Source organism: Staurois parvus, unplaced genomic scaffold, assembly GCF_062004578.1.
Source record: "Staurois parvus isolate SC_StPar_1 unplaced genomic scaffold, SC_StPar_1.0 ptg000239l, whole genome shotgun sequence".
NCBI classification, from domain to species: Eukaryota; Metazoa; Chordata; class Amphibia; order Anura; family Ranidae; genus Staurois; species Staurois parvus.
Genome location: NW_028318035.1, coordinates 3,072,982 through 3,087,994, shown reverse-complemented (window position 1 = coordinate 3,087,994; position 15,013 = coordinate 3,072,982).

Below are 15,013 nucleotides of genomic sequence, written 5' to 3'. Positions count from 1 at the left end.
CATGAAGTGATTATACTGGTGTGGAGTTAAGCGCTTACTCTAGGGCGTACGGTTTCAGGAAGTTGCTGTTTTCCTACGAAGAAACATATTTTTAATAAGCTGTTTGTTTTAGCACTCCTCCAGCCTCTTTCTCTGTCCGACAAAAACACCAAATGTCCGCGTAGACTTTTTTTTAAAACTTTTTTTTTATTTGCTTTGTGTTCTGGAGGCCGTTCCAAAGTTTCTGCAACAGGGTTGGTCCACTCTCATCCTGTTTTTCCGGATGAAAATAAACATTTAATGCAGCTGGCAGGAATCAGATGCTGATGGTTGTTTAACCGGTGATCGGGTTAGGACAAAAGGAAAGGGTCATCTTTTTACATTTTAATGTGCATACAACGTAGACTGCCCAGAAACACGGTAGCAGCCATAATTTCAAACTCCTTTTCTATTCATCTGGAAAAAAAAAAATCACACGAACGATCATCTGTGAAGGTTCTCATTAATCCAGGTCATGGAATAGCTAATAGTAGTTGGTCATATTCAGCTGGACTTGTTCTGTAATGTTAAAAATGTTTTGTAGCTTCTCCAAGCCACTTCTTCAGCTCTAGTAAGGCTTGGAAATATACCCCAGCTATTATAACCACACAGGTAGCACCAGGTTCTTCATCCAATCACTGTGGCATGTGCCTAGACAATGTTGATTTCCAAGAATAAAATGGCAGGTGTAAATGTTGTTGGACCATCCTGTTCTAGTGCTATGATGAATAGAATTATTACCACCTGTGCAGAACCTTTTACCAGAAGGATGGCATTATCGAAAGAGCAGGGCCCTCGATCCCCTCATGTTTTGCATTGTATTGGTATTGTTCTGTCACATGTTCTGTCCCCCTTTGTAATGTACAGCGCTGAGTGAACTATTGGCGCTTTATAAATACTGTATAATAATAATAATAATCTAACTACAACAGGGTGGTTCTACAACTTTTATATCCACTCCCGTCCTGTTCTTGGCTAATACAAATCTGCCTTGACACATTCCATGGTGATGGATTAAGGTACCTGTGTTACCTGCGTGGATATACTGTAAATATTGATTTTCTGAATAAAATAGATAGCAGGAAAGATTCCTTTAGCTACACTAAACATGTAGGCAGCAAGGGGGAACTGCATGCTGAAACATTTCAATTGTTCATATGTGGCTTAATATGATGGCATAATTTATTGTGTGGGTGAACGCAGCTGCGTATTTACCGTGTGGCAAACAAGGTATTTTCCTAGGGTGGAAATTTTTGGGGGCAAGCGCTGCCCACCCCCCCCTTCCCCAGAAGACAAGACCCATGTGGCAGGGAGGACCTGGTGACGCCCCATCATAGAATCTGTGGGGACTGCGCACTGCTGGAGACACTGAACTTGGCTCCGGGGATGGCCGGCTGTTTTCTGGAGAGGTTAAGGTTAGTTGTTGGCTTGGGAGGGGGGGGTTGACTGACAGTGAGTGGTGGAGGCTTGGCCCAGGAGGGAGGGATGGGGGGTTATGTGTTTGGCTGAGAGTGGCGGTGGTGGGACTGGTGGGGTGCCTAATTTTAGTGTTGCCTAGGGCAGCACGAGAACTAGATATACCACTGAGTGATTGCCCCTCAAGGCTGGAGGCCAATTACTACACCAAGCCCCACACCGGAAGGACAGCATCTTTCCACCAGCCGGTGACACCTATCAGTCAGTTTGGGGGAAAACTGTGATTTTCCTTTAGATCATAAGCTCCACGAGCCAGGCACTCATATTCCTTCTGTACTGAAATGTATTGTAATTGTACAGTCTCCCTTATATTGTAAAGCGCTGCGCAAACTGTTGGCACTATATAAATCCTGTATAATAATAATAATTTTCCTCCACCAGTTCTTTGACAAACATTACACAATACATTCTATTTTTCAGTCCAAGGGCATGGAGGGAAGTTCCTGTATACTCTGCAGGGCCTTATACATCTGTGGTGGTCCAGGTCAAGGCCCAGTCCACAGGTGGGTTCTGTGTTGCAGTGCGCTCTAATACAGGGACCCTGCCATTTAGAAGGGCAGACCATACAGCTACCAATCCATCCCTTTGACAGAACCTCTGTCACTGGCCCCTATCCCAATACAGGCACTCTTCTGTTTTTGCAAGGAAGAGTGGGCAAATATTGTCAAATCAAGATGTGCAATGCTGATAGACTCAACCCCAAAAAGACTGAGTGCTGGAATCACATCAAAAGGTGCTTCAACAAAGTATTGGTTTAACCATTAGCCGCCCGGCCAATGGCCGTTTGGCAGCTTCAAAAGTGTCTCTGCACTCCGGGTGCACGCCATTTGGCGTGCTCCCGCACATGCGCAGTTTGCGCTAATGCAGAGCGGCGCAGCAGTGCGATCTGTCACCAGCCGATGACAGATCCGAGTACCGGCTCCCGTTGCTGGTACCATGTGACCTGCTGTGACCAATCACAGCAGGTCACATGGCAGTTGTATACAATGGATGGCTTCATTCATGATGCCATCCATTGTATACTAGTGCCTAGCTGTGAATGGTCACAGCTAATCACATGCACGTCAGCTAAGCACAAAAAAAAAAAAAAAAGCTGAATGAATCGATTTCATTCAGGTAAATACTTGCTTATAGCAAAGTAATTCTTTGCTATAAGCAAATTGTGTAAAAAAAAAAAAAATACTGATCACTTCCCCAAAGTAGTACAATGTTACTATGGTAACATTGTACTACTTTGGTCATAGTAAAATCTTAAAAAAAAAAAAAAATTTAATAAAAAATTAAATATAATAAAAAAATAAAAAAAAATATATATTTTTTTTTTCATACTGTCACCAGTCAGTGTCCCTGATCACCGCCATGCCAGTTATATGATGACACTGTACTGCACTGGTGACAGTATGTAAAAAAAAAATAGTGAAAATAATTTTTTTAATTTTTTCATTTTCCGAAAAATTATGACAAAAAAATACAACTTCAAAAAACTCGCCATTCCTCTTATGAAGTACGTCGGACTGTCTACTCTGCAAAAAGGGGTCATTTGGGGATATCTGTACTATTCTGACATTCTTGGACCTCAAGAAATTAGATTGGCTGTCAGTACTTCAGGATTGATCAATTTTCAGATCTATACCATAGTTTGTGAACTCTATAACTTTCCTACAAACTAAAAAATACATCCTAATTTGGGTTATTTTCACCAAAGACATGTAGCAGAATACATCTCGGCCTAAATTTATGAAGAACAATTATTTATTTGTAAACTTTTATAACAGAGACAAAGAAAAATGTGTTTGTTTTCAACATTTTTGGTCTTTTTTTGTTAATTTAGCAAAAAATAAAAACCCCAGCAGTGATTAAATACCACCAAAAGAAAGCTCTAGTTGTGTGAAGAAAATGATAAAATTTTAGTTTGGGTACAGTGTTGTATGACCGCGCAATTGTCATTTAAAGTGTGAGAGCGCTGAAACCTGAAAAATGGCCTGGGCAGGAAGGTGTAAAATTGCACGGTATTGAAACGGTTAAGGGTGTGCACACTAATGCAACCAGATTATTTTAGTTTTTTATTTTTACTTCCCTCCACCTAAAAGATTTCAGTTTATTGTTTAACTTATACAACTTGAGTTGTACAGTTTATAGGTCACATTAAAGGTGCAAAAAGTTCTGAAATGATTTATCTTTGTCTCGTTTTTTTACATCACAGAAATTTGTCATTTGTGCAGTACAAGATTCCCAGATCCAAGTAGGCAACACTCTTACAAATTATCCAGCTCGCTTATCTTTCTGCTCCCATAACCCCTTACCTCTCTCCTGCCCTATTACTTTATCTCCTCTCCAAATGTCCTCCTTCACCTCTCTAGCTTAAATGAAAGTAATGCCTCCCTTGTTGGATCCAATTCACTGGTGAACGATTGGTATTACTGTATATTGCTTGCCAGGAGCTTTCCTAAGGTTGGTGTCACCCGCTGCGGTAACACTTGGTGACACCCCCTCCAACTATCGTTGCTTTCTTTACAACTTACCTTTTGTTGGAGCAGGTCAGGTATCACCCCGTATAAGTTGCATGCTGTCGATCCCAACAGAATGGTTTGGATCTGCTGATTGAGCATAATGGATCAGAGTCCAATCCATTATGCTCCCCAATCCGCAGATCCCATCCATCCTGCGAGGCTTGCTTTACAGCTTACCGTCTACTATATGCACTCTGTATACAGGTTCAGTGCCCCCTTTTTTCCTTATTACATGCTGGACGCTTTATAGACCTTAATGTCCCCATCTGTACCCTTCAACATGGGTTTTTGGCTTCTTCTGTCCATCTGCACTGTTCTTCAAGAAAATGGCCGCCGTATGAGTGTACTGCGCATGCGCGGCTTTACCACAATGACGTCATCGGTGCGTACTGCGCATGCACACCGCGGATTATAAAATAGATCGTTTTTCTGCAATGCACCCCCTTTGGAAACGTGTGTGTGACACGAAACGCGTCAGGGAGGTGCCCCCGCACTGTCTGGACATACCCTTTAGCTGCCCCATGTTCCTGTGACCTTTTATTTGTAAGTGTGTTTCTTTATCATTTGAATTTACCACGGAAATATATGCAATACTACACTATCAAAGCTTCTGGCCTGTGGCTCTCTTTTTTGGAGGGAGCCCGGGCTTTTTGAAGGTGACTGGTTCCTCTTGGTCTCCTGTGTTTTGCTGGCTGGCTTGCTGGATTCATCTTTCTATTGGCTGATGCATATCTCTGGAATCATCGTCCTGCTGTCCTGGGAACATGACATCTAGTGGCGAGAGATCAGATGACATCATCCCTTCCAGTGGCTCCCTTTCAGAGTACCAGGAGTAGGTCTTAATTACTCCATGCTCCATGTGCTCAGATATCTGGTTAGTGCAAACTATTTTCAGCCTTTTCAACACAAGAGTCACGAACTTTCCTCTGGTTTTCCAACCCTGGATGCACCACAGAAGTCACGAGTCTAATTATGCTTTATTTGTAATGTTTATTTAGTATGAATTTACCTATCTAGATTCAGTATATGTGATCAGTTTTTCTGTGGACTATGAGATCTGATCTATGAGCGCTGCATATTTCTATGATATACTTATTTCTTGTACTGGGCTTCTCAATAAAGAGTAATATTTGAAAAAAAAAAAAACATTATCCAGCCCGAGTTACACAGTGGTCATGGCATTTGCACATAACGTAACATAACATAAGTTATGGCAAGCTTCTCTGTGAATTCTGAGCGCTGAAATGTTATGTTTTTACAGGTCTTGATACATCAAGCTGGTTGCTAGCAACTGATCTGGAGCTTGCTTGTGGTGAGGGTGCGCCATTTTCTACCACTTCACCCTGGGCGGCTGCCCCCTCCTGCCCACCTCTTGTCGCAGCTCTAAATGCATATCCCAGTACAGCTTTCTTTGCATGGAACGTTTTCAGTAAATCAGCTTTTGGAGGATATTTGTAGCCCTGACCAATTTTTTTTTCTTTGCCTTCGCTTGCATCATCAGAAGTCAGGAACCCAGGTTTATGGCCAGGAGGCAAGCATGCAATAAAAAAGACAAGCAGAAGCTGATATGGAATGTAAGGCTTTCCAATTTATGCAGAATGAAAATAAAATTAAGCTTAGGCGGAGTTTGGGCTTTAAGCAATCTTGATAATGAAATTAAATCGTTTTTGTCCTCATGATTCATTTTCTGGAAAAGTGAGCAGCAGGTCTCTCATTCGAGTGACATGTAATGACTAATTCCAGTAATTCTCCAATAAAATAAAACTGGATTTCAGAGATGTCAATGACATGTTCCCATGGCAATAATATCTGTTTATCTAGATACCTTATTAAAGATGTTTTGTCCCTGATACGAGATATAACAATGTAGAGAAGCTAACATGCAGAGAGACATGTCAACTGTACTCATTTATCATCGTCAAAATATTTCCTGCAGTGGAAGACAAAATAAAAATCATCAGGGCTCAAAAGGGACTCTCTTTTTTCAATGGCATATATGGGAAGGAGCTGGGGTGTCATAATTGATAAGACAACATGGGGGTCAACCATTTGGTCTGTACTTGTGAATGTTTATGACTGTTGTGTTAAAATGACTGTAGGGTAGGGGCACAAGAGTGCCTGGTGCAGTTCACCAGTCTGGCCACTAGGTGATACCTTAGTTAGCTCCTGCAGCTTTTTCTGATGTTGGGATGCTTATGTTTCACTGGGTCAATCTCTCCTTTCAGGATTGCAGTTCTAGATGGTTCACATGGATGTCACAAGACCCGTCTTGCTCAAAAACTCCTGACAAGAACCACATGCACCTAAGGAGCTGTTACTGAGCCAACCTTCAAACACCGGAGCAAACAGGGAGATGCCACTCTTTCCTTCCCATATGGCATAGGGGAAATCTTTTTCTGGTTTTAAACAGCAGCCAATTGTCTAACATCTCTACCCTCCCGCTGTTTTGAGGGAATTCTATAATACTGTTTTCTAGTCATTATAGACATTATATTAGGAATGTTCTCTTGAAGAAGTGAGATTATTGTTACAAAACATGTCAAGACAAAGGAAGTACCCATTACTATGTTTTGTCAAATCCTTGTAAAAATGTAATTTATATATGTATTATTATGTGACTATCATATAGATTGTATAAAGATATATGGCAGTGTTTACAAATCAGCTTGCCTTTTTATTATCATTAATATTATTATTATACAGGATTTATACAGCGCCAACAGTTTGCTCAGTGCTTTACAATATAAAGAGAGACAATACAGCAACAATACAGTTCAAAACAAGAGGGTTAGGAGGGCCTGATCCTTGGAGCTTACAATCTAAGATTTATAAATTGCTTTTTTTTGTGCAATAAGTCTTTTTATGCACATGTTGTACCTCATTCAGATTTCCATCAAATATGTTCTTGTTTTTTATCCATGCAAAATAGGGGATGGAGGTGCAACATTATTAAGTGCCAACTCACCATTTTATTATTTACGCAGTTGTCCACCATTGTTCCTGTGCTTGAGCGTCCAGCTCCCAATTCCAACATAATGACCTTCACACAGGCGTACAATCCACATGGCTTGATGCCACTTGCTCCAACTTCAGGGCACTCACCTTAAAGTGTAACTAAAGGCAATTTTTTTAATGGTTTGGGATAGAGGGGAGAGGGATTAGAACACTCAATGGGTTTTTACTGCTACCCTCTCTATTTGTCCTGTTCACCTTTATCATTGAATGTGAAAGTAAAAGAAAATCCAAACTTTTGGGTTATACCCAGAAAAATAATAGAAGGGATGTCTTCGAATGGGGACACTGGGGGGTCCCAAGGAATTCCCTTAATTTGCAGGGATTTCCCCTCACTTCTTTTTTTGGCTATGGGACAGGAAGCGACGGTAATATCACCCAAGCCATCCTCTTCACTCCTCACACGACCTCCTGCTCTCTAGCTCCCTTGTCTCCTCCTCCCATGCTCATCTCCAAGACTTCTCCAGAGACTCCCTGTCAGGGCTCCCGGGTATGACCAGAGGTGTGTGACTGACGCAGGGAAACGCAAACTTCAGATATGTTATAAACGATGTAATTTATTAACACTAACAATACAAACATAAACGCAGTGCAATACTAAAACATAACACAGTGCAAACAAAGCAAACCAACCACCCACAGATAACAGTACATACAATGCAAGCGTCGTCAGGCAGGCCGGGTCAATATCAATCGGGCAGGTAGGTACAGGGGGAGCAAGCGGAGAATGGTCAGGGTCACAAGCCAGGTTCAGCAGGTAGCGGGCAGCGTGGTACAGAGGGTCAGGCAGAGGAGAATGGTCAGACAAGCCAGGGATCAGGAGCAGGAGAATGGTCAGACAAGCCAGGGATCAGAGCAGGGTCAGCAGAGAATCAGACAGGAACAGGAACAGGAAACAGGGCCCAGGAGAAACACAACACCAAGGCAGAGTCTGCAGGTCTGAATGTCCCTTAAATACACCAGTATAATTAGTTCCAGGTGTTTGACTGGCTGCAAGGTTGAGTCTCTGATTGCTGGGACCACCCGCTGGCCAGCCCTGGTACTGCAGCTCATAAGGCAGGCGAGTCCCACTATTGCTGGCCAGTCCATTCCTGACAGTACCCCCCCCTCAAGGAGCGGCCTCAGGACGCTCCAAACAGTCCTAGCTGGGCAAAATGTTCCACCGCCGGGCAGAGGCACTCCGGGCAAAGGCACATCGGGCTGGACTCCGGGCAGAGGCACATCGGGCTGGACTCCGGGCAGAGGCACATCGGGCTGGACTCCGGGCAGAGGCACATCGGATTACCAGGCGAAGCAGCAGGCAGCGGGCCACGGGGCGGAGCAGCAGGCACCGGGCCCCCAGGCAGAGCGGCAGGCACCGGGCCCCCAGGCGGAGCGGCAGGCACCGGGCCCCCAGGCGGAGCGGCAGGCACCGGGCCCCCAGGCGGAGCGGCAGGCACCGGGCCCCCAGGCGAGGCGACGGGCACTGGGCCCCCCGGCGGGGCGACAGGCATCGGGCCCCCAAGCGGAGCGGCGGGCGCGGGGCCCCCAGGAGGGGCGACAGGCATCGGGCCCCCAGGCGGGGCGACAGGCATCGGGCCCCCAAGCGGAGCGGCGGGCGCCGGGCCCCCAGGAGGGGCGACAGGCATCGGGCCCCCAGGCGGGGCGACAGGCATCGGGCCCCCAAGCGGGGCGACAGGCATCGGGCCCCCAAGCGGGGCGACAGGCATCGGGCCCCCAAGCGGAGCGGCGGGCACCGGGCCCCCAGGAGGGGCGACGGGCATCGGGCCCCCAAGCGGAGCGGCGGGCACCGGGCCCCCAGGAGGGGTGACAGGCATCGGGCCCCCAGGAGGGGCGACAGGCATCGGGCCCCCAGGCGGGGCGACAGGCATCGGGCCCCCAGGCGGGGCGACAGGCATCGGGCCCCCAAGCGGAGCGGCGGGCGCCGGGCCCCCAGGAGGGGTGACAGGCATCGGGCCCCCAGGAGGGGCGACGGGCATCGGGCCCCCAAGCGGAGCGGCGGGCGCCGGGCCCCCAGGAGGGGTGACAGGCATCGGGCCCCCAGGAGGGGCGACGGGCATCGGGCCCCCAAGCGGAGCGGCGGGCGCCGGGCCCCCAGGAGGGGTGACAGGCATCGGGCCCCCAGGAGGGGCGACGGGCATCGGGCCCCCAAGCGGAGTGGCGGGCACCGGGCCCCCAGGAGGGGTGACAGGCATCGGGCCCCCAGGAGGGGCGACAGGCATCGGGCCCCCAGGCGGGGCGACAGGCATCGGGCCCCCAGGCGGGGCGACAGGCATCGGGCCCCCAGGCGGGGCGACAGGCATCGGGCCCCCAAGCGGAGCGGCGGGCGCCGGGCCCCCAGGAGGGGCGATAGGCATCGGGCCCCCAAGCGGAGCGGCGGGCGCCGGGCCCCCAGGAGGGGCGACGGGCATCGGGCCCCCAAGCGGAGCGGCGGGCACCGGGCCCCCAGGCGGGGCGACAGACATCGGGCCCCCAGGCAGGGCGACAGGCATCGGGCCCCCAAGCGGAGCGGCGGGCGCCGGGCCCCCAGGAGGGGCGACAGGCATCGGGCCCCCAGGCGGGGCGACAGGCATCGGGCCCCCAAGCGGAGCGGCGGGCGCCGGGCCCCCAGGAGGGGCGACAGGCATCGGGCCCCCAGGCGGGGCGACAGGCATCGGGCCCCCAGGCGGGGCGACAGGCATCGGGCCCCCAGGCGGGGCGACAGGCATCGGGCCCCCAGGCGGGGCGACAGGCATCGGGCCCCCAAGCGGAGCGGCGGGCGCCGGGCCCCCAGGAGGGGTAACGGGCATCGGGCCCCCAGGAGGGGCGACGGGCATCGGGCCCCCAAGCGGAGCGGCGGGCACCGGGCCCCCAGGAGGGGCGACAGGCATCGGGCCCCCAGGCGGGGCGACAGGCATCGGGCCCCCAAGCGGAGCGGCGGGCGCCGGGCCCCCAGGAGGGGCGACAGGCATCGGGCCCCCAGGCGGGGCGACAGGCATCGGGCCCCCAGGCGGGGCGACAGGCATCGGGCCCCCAGGCGGGGCGACAGGCATCGGGCCCCCAGGCGGGGCGACAGGCATCGGGCCCCCAAGCGGAGCGGCGGGCGCCGGGCCCCCAGGAGGGGTGACGGGCATCGGGCCCCCAGGAGGGGCGACGGGCATCGGGCCCCCAAGCGGAGCGGCGGGCACCGGGCCCCCAGGAGGGGCGACAGGCATCGGGCCCCCAGGCGGGGCGACAGGCATCGGGCCCCCAGGCGGGGCGACAGGCATCGGGCCCCCAGGCGGAGCGGCGGGCGCCGGGCCCCCAGGAGGGGCGACAGGCATCGGGCCCCCAGGCGGGGCGACAGGCATCGGGCCCCCAGGCGGGGCGACAGGCATCGGGCCCCCAGGCGGGGCGACAGGCATCGGGCCCCCAGGCGGAGCGGCGGGCGCCGGACCCCCAGGCGGAGCGACAGGTCTCGGGCCCCCAGGCGGAGCGGCGGGCACCGAGTCACCAGGCACGACAGTGGGCTCCGAGTCAACTGGCAAGACTGCGGGCACCGAGTCGTCTGGCAAGACTGCGGGCACCGAGTCAACTGGCGGAACAGCGGGCATCGAGTCAACTGGCGGAACAGCGGGCTTCGAGTCGTCTGGCAAGACTGCGGGCACCGAATCGTCTGGCAAGACTGCGGGCACCGAGTCGTCTGGCAAGACTGCGGGCACCGAGTCGTCTGGCAAGACTGCGGGCACCGAGTCGTCTGGCAAGACTGCGGGCACCGAGTCAACTGGCGGAACAGCGGGCACCGAGTCGTCTGGCAAGACTGCGGGCACCGAGTCGTCTGGCAAGACTGCGGGCAGCGAGTCGTCTGGCGGAACAGCGGGCATCGAGTCAACTGGTGGAACAGCGGGCACCGAGTCGTCTGGCAAGACTGCGGGCACCGAGTCGTCTGGCAAGACTGCGGGCACCGAGTCGTCTGGCAAGACTGCGGGCACCGAGTCGTCTGGCGGAACAGCGGGCATCGAGTCAACTGGCGGAACAGCGGGCACCGAGTCGTCTGGCAAGACTGCGGGCACCGAGTCGTCTGGCAAGACTGCGGGCACCGAGTCGTCTGGCAAGACTGCGGGCACCGAGTCGTCTGGCAAGACTGCGGGCACCAAGTCAACTGGCGGAACAGCGGGCATCGAGTCAACTGGCGGAACAGCGGGCTTCGAGTCGTCTGGCAAGACTGCGGGCACCGAGTCGTCTGGCAAGACTGCGGGCACCGAGTCGTCTGGCAAGACTGCGGGCACCGAGTCAACTGGCGGAACAGCGGGCACCGAGTCGTCTGGCAAGACTGCGGGCACCGAGTCGTCTGGCAAGACTGCGGGCACCGAGTCGTCTGGCGGAACAGCGGGCATCGAGTCAACTGGTGGAACAGCGGGCACCGAGTCGTCTGTCAAGACTGCGGGCACCGAGTCGTCTGGCAAGACTGCGGGCACCGAGTCGTCTGGCGGAACAGCGGGCATCGAGTCGTCTGGCGGAACAGCGGGCATCGAGTCAACTGACAAGACTGCGGGCACCGAGTCGTCTGGCAAGACTGCGGGCACCGAGTCGTCTGGCAAGACTGCGGGTACCGAGTCGTCTGGCGGAACAGCGGGCATCGAGTCAACTGGCGGAACAGCGGGCACCGAGTCGTCTGGCAAGACTGCGGGCACCGAGTCGTCTGGCAAGACTGCGGGCACCGAGTCGTCTGGCAAGACTGCGGGCACCGAGTCGTCTGGTGGAACAGCAGGCATCGAGTCAACTGGCGGAACAGCGGGCACCGAGTCGTCTGGCAAGACTGCGGGCACCGAGTCGTCTGGCAAGACTGCGGGCACCGAGTCGTCTGGCGGAACAGCGGGCATCGAGTCAACTGGCGGAACAGCGGGCACCAAGTCGTCTGGCAAGACTGCGGGCACCGAGTCGTCTGGCAAGACTGCGGGCACCGAGTCAACTGGCGGAACAGCGGGCATCGAGTCAACTGGCGGAACAGCGGGCTTCGAGTCAACTGGCAAGACTGCGGGCACTGGGTCACCAGGCATCAGGTCATTTGGCTTGCCAGCGGGCACCGCGTCATCTGGCAAGGCAGTGGGCACCGGGTCACCAGGCATTGGATCGTCAGGCTGGATCAGTTCATCATGCTGGGTAGAGGCATCAGGCTGAATGCAGGCATCCGGCTGAGTAAAGGCATCAGGCTGAGTAGAGGCTTCAGGCTGAGTAGAGGCATCAGGCTGAGTAGAGGCATCAGGCTGAGTAGAGGCATCAGGCTGAGTAGAGGCATCAGGCTGAGTAGAGGCATCAGGCTGAGTAGAGGCTTCAGGCTGAGTAGAGGCTTCAGGCTGAACCACGGAAGGCAGGTTCACCGGTTTGGATACTGGCAGGATGGTATTGGTTGGAAAGAATTTTCGCTTTTTTCTGGTTTTAACTACTGGAGCACTGCAAGTAAACGCAGGTCTGCAAACGAATGGAGCAGCTGGAGACAGAGAAGAGCTGGAGGATGGGACAGAGGAGGGAGCAGTTGCTACAGAGGGCTTTTTTACAGGGTTAAAGGCAGGATAGGTGCAGCGAGTGGGAACAGGGTACTGACATGCGGTAGATAGCCAAGTATACTGGGCTGTAACTGGAGGAGCTGTTGGGAATACAGGAGTAGAGCTTTGAGGAAATAGATTAGAAGCAGGACTGGGTCTTTGTAAGCTGACTGAGGCTGGGTGCAACAAATCTGTCCATGTCTGCAGTATGGGTTGAACAAAGCTGAGCTTACACAAAGCCTGTCTGACCAAAGACTGCACTGCGTTTATACAATCTCTTAGTACCTGTGGTGAACATGTGGAATAACGCTCCAGAAAGTAACCCACATCATCCTCTAATAACCACACCAGGGACTGTACCTGGTCTGCACTAAATGGTGGCAAAAATTCATCCCTGCATTCGGGGGTACCAGATGAAACCAACTCAGCACAAACCTGAATCAATGGCTGCACCTCAGAGAACTCTGTGCCCTGATCTACTAGAACATGAGCGAGCCGTATACATGCTAGCAGTTCATCCCGGGGATACTCCTTCAGAGTTTGATAAGCATACCTCCTGTCATCAAACACTAGCAGATATAAATACGCAACCTCATCCAGATCCATCCTTCCCATCAACAAACCAAGATGGCTTCCCTGTGCAGCCACTTCTGGTCAGGATTGGCCTTGGTGTAATGTCAGGGCTCCCGGGTATGACCAGAGGTGTGTGACTGACGCAGGGAAACGCAGACTTCAGATATGTTATAAACGATGTAATTTATTAACACTAACAATACAAACATAAACGCAGTGCAATACTAAAACATAACACAGTGCAAACAAAGCAAACCAACCACCCACAGATAACAGTACATACAATGCAAGCGTCGTCAGGCAGGCCGGGTCAATATCAATCGGGCAGGTAGGTACAGGGGGAGCAAGCGGAGAATGGTCAGGGTCACAAGCCAGGTTCAGCAGGTAGCGGGCAGCGTGGTACAGAGGGTCAGGCAGAGGAGAATGGTCAGACAAGCCAGGGATCAGGAGCAGGAGAATGGTCAGACAAGCCAGGGATCAGAGCAGGGTCAGCAGAGAATCAGACAGGAACAGGAACAGGAAACAGGGCCCAGGAGAAACACAACACCAAGGCAGAGTCTGCAGGTCTGAATGTCCCTTAAATACACCAGTATAATTAGTTCCAGGTGTTTGACTGGCTGCAAGGTTGAGTCTCTGATTGCTGGGAGCACCCGCTGGCCAGCCCTGGTACTTCAGCTCATAAGGCAGGCGAGTCCCACTATTGCTGGCCAGTCCATTCCTGACACTCCCCCATCCTCAGGAACTCTCTAACCTAATCTATCCATCTATTGCCTATTCTGCTCACTTTTAGGCGATCTCTGAAAACCTATCTCTTTAGGGAAGCCTATCCTGCCTTCAGCTAATAACTGAATCTTCGATCTCTCCTGTCAGTTCAACCCCCACAGTTATTACCTTTTGTACCACTAGCCCCTCCCTCTTAGATTGTAAGCTCCAAGGAGCAGGGCCCTCCTAACCCTCTTGTATTGAACTTTTGTATAACAATAACATGTAATTTGGGGCAGTTTTGAATGGCTTTATATCACCAATCTTATCTCCAAATATCACCCAAACCGTACTCTCCGCTCCTCACACGACCTCCTGCTCTCTAGCTCTCTTGTCTCCTCCTCCCATGCTCATCTCCAAGACTTCTCCAGAGCCTCCCCCATTCTCTGGAACTCTCTACCCTAATCTATCCATCTATTGCCTACTCTGCCCACATTTAGGCGATCTCTGAAAACCTATCTCTTCAGGGAAGTCTATCCTTCCCTCAGCTAATAACTGAATCTTCTATCTCTCTATCAGTTCATCCCCCCACAGTTATTTCCTTTTGTACCACCAGCCCCTCCCTCTTAGATTGGAAGCTCCAAGGGGCAGGGCCCTCCTAACCCTCTTGTATTGAACTGTATTGTTGCTGTATTGTCTCCCTTTATATTGTAAAGTGCTGAGCAAACTGTTGGCACTATATATATTCCTTATACTAATAATAATAATCATAATATCCCCAGTGGGACAAAAATAGCAATAAAAAACAGCAAGGGGTTATAACCATCCCTTACTCCATCCAACACTAAAAAAAAAAAAGTTTTGCCTACCGTTCAACTTTAAAGTGGTTATAAAGGTTCTATGCATGAAGATAAAAAACTTTCTGTGTGCACCGCCCCTCCCTTCCCCTAATACATTCCCTCTGGATCCAGCAATGTGCATGAGAGCCTTGGCTCTCTGGGGGCTCTCCCTCCTCATTGACTGAAACAGCAGTGGGAGCCAATGAGAATGGGCGGGGCTAATCCACAGCTCTGTGTGTGAATGGACACGCAGATCAGTGTCTTGGGAGCAAGCCTGATTGGGTGCCCCCATAGCAAGCTGCTTGCTCTGGAGGCACTAGACAGGAGGGAGGGGCCAGAAGCAATATAGATAAAAATACTTGTGTGCTGCCTATTATTG